The sequence below is a fragment of the Tupaia chinensis genome, unplaced genomic scaffold (assembly GCF_000334495.1).
Source record: "Tupaia chinensis unplaced genomic scaffold, TupChi_1.0 Scaffold000635_1, whole genome shotgun sequence".
In the NCBI taxonomy this organism is placed as follows: Eukaryota; Metazoa; Chordata; class Mammalia; order Scandentia; family Tupaiidae; genus Tupaia; species Tupaia belangeri.
In genome coordinates this window covers 491,704-494,452 of record NW_006160155.1, presented here as the reverse complement: position 1 = coordinate 494,452, position 2,749 = coordinate 491,704, and positions in this window count along the sequence as shown.

Here is a 2,749-nt window from a genome sequence, read left to right as displayed (position 1 = left end):
TAACCTCCATACCAACTTCTGGTCCCCAGTCTTTTGGATTTTACATGCCAGTAAAACTTCAAAAAGAACTTGAAAGTTGGCCCTAAGGTCTAGTTTTTAAGGAAGCTGGATCACTGAACCAGCAGGTGGCATGGAGTTTAAGGCACTGAATTTCAATATGTCCGACCATGGTTCCAGTCCTGGACCTGGTGGCTTGCTTTCTCACTTTCCCTTTTTCTTCTAGGGACCAGCAGTTAGCGTAATGGCTATGTCGCTGGACTCCCACGTAGTCAACCACGGTTCGAGGCCCGGACCCGGTGGCTTAAACTCATGCCGGGCGCATGTGCGTGCATGCCCAAGATCCCAAGAGGAGAATGGAGGAGAAGGGATTGCAGCGTGGCCATCCCCCCTGGGGGGTGATTTCCTGCTTTCTGTCTCTCTGTCTCTCTCTGTCTGGTGAGCGCACGCGCCCTATAGCAAAAAAAAAACCTCTCCCTCTCTCTTCTATCTCTCGTCAGTTAAAAAAAAATAATAATGATGATGAATAAAATTAAATAAAAGAGCTGGATCCCACATGGCTTGCTGACATTCAAATCCTGTCCCTAGTGGCCAAAATTCTGACAGGATGGACAAATGGAGAAGGGATTACTGCATGATGGCACCCCACTGGGGGATCCTTTGTCCTTCTCTTCCCTCTCTGTCTCTTCTTCCTCTGGCAAGTGAACACATCATCTAGGAAAAAAGACAAAAGAAAAGATTTTTAAGAAACAAAGATGTCAACTTTTAATTTTGATAATAAGGCCTTTTTTTGAGAGAGAGAGAAAGAGATTTTTTGTTACAGCGTACATGCACTTGCCAGGGAGACAGAAATTGAGAAATCCCCCCGCCCCCAGGGGGGATGGCCATACCACAATCCGTTCTCCATTCTCCTCCCAGGATTTTGAATACACACTCACATACCCACTGTGTATTGCAAGCTGCCAGGTCCAGGACTCAAGCCACAGTAGACTATGTTGGAGTTCAGCATTGTAACCATTAAAAATGTCCCAATAAGGACATTTTTTTAAAAAGATTTATTTCCATTTATTGTTATTTTTAAAATTTGGCCAAAGAGAGACAGAGAGAGAGAGAAAGGGAAAGTGAGAAAGCAAGCCACCAGGTTCAGGACTTGAACCACAGTCGGCCATGTGGGAATACCAGCGCCCTCAACCACCATGCCACCTGCCAGTCCCAGCAAGGACATTTTTAAAAAGAACTTATAGCCATTCACTATCTGTATCATTTCACAAAATAAAGGACATTTTAACCCCAAGATAGGAAGAAGGATATACAAGAAATTTTTAAGTTTATATGGTTTACCGCCTAATTTGTGAATTGAAAAATATATCAACAGAGGGTCAACAGGTGGCATGCTGGTTAAGGGCGCTGAACTCCTACATGGCTAACCACAGTTCGAGTCCTAGACCTGGCAGCTTGCTTTCTCACTTTCTCTCTCTCTCTCTCTTTCTCTCTCTCTCTCTCTCTCTCTCACACACACACACACACACACACACACACACTCTCTCTCTCACTCTTTCTCTGCCCTTCTCTGGTCAATTTAAAGTGAAATAATGAATAAATAAATAAAGTTAAAGTATTTTTTAATTAAAAAATAAAATATCAACAGCTTTGTTTTCTTTCTTCCCTTTCTTTTTTAATTGCCAAAAAGCACATGCACATCCTCAAGGGGGCATGCTCACGTGGAATCCCTTCGCCTCCATCTCCCCATCCTGTCAGGATTTTAGCCACTTGTGCCAGAATTCAAACCACAGTTGGCCATGTGGTATCCAGCTTCCTTTATCACTACACTACAGAGTCAGCTCTTAAATTTCAGTGTAGATAGTGATACTATTTACAGAGTCTGGCTACATGATCAGAGTACATTTAGAAATGGCTGAACTACTCTATACTTCCCCAGGATTAAGGAAATATAGCTCAACTTTAATCTAACCACTAATATTTTTTCCCGTACACACGACCTAACATGGTAACCTATCAAACATACTTTTTTCTTATTCTATGTTCAGTACAGAAGAAAAATGCATAGTTCATAGGGTCAACAGCAAAGGAATGTGGAAAAGAGTACCAAGTTAAGAGTAGGAACCCAGGGGTCAGCAGGCGCTTGTAGTGGTTGAGGCACTAGACTCCCACATGGCTGACCGCGGTTCATGTCCCAGACCACGTGGCTAGGACATGTGCATGCCTGCTCCAAACCCCAGGAGGAGAATGGAGGAGAAGGGACTGGAACTTGGCCATTGCCCCTAGGGGGTAATTTCCCACTTTCCCTCTCACCGTCTTTCTCTGGCAAGTATACGTGCCCTATGGCAAAAAAAAATTTAAAGAAAACTTACCTATATAATTTCTTCCATAAGAGACAAAAAAAGAGAGATAAGTACTTTCAGCAGGGTCCTCAGGCCACCATCCACCCCCAGTTTCAGGCACCCCAGATATTAGGCATAGGTATACATGCCTGGTATGCACAGGGAGGTTCCATGATGTGAACCCAAGATCTTCCCATGTGGGTACAGTTGTTACCATAGCACGATCATCTGACCCTGTAAAATTCTTTTTCAACTAAAACAGTTAAAAATTTTATTTTCATACTTCACGATACAAATGAAAACTACACTTTTTTGTCCTGCTTCTCTTCTCCACAATTATTCTTATTTTTAATTTTTTTAATAGGAAGGGGGAGAAAGTCTTTCTTGACATGCTGTTAGAAAGCACCCAG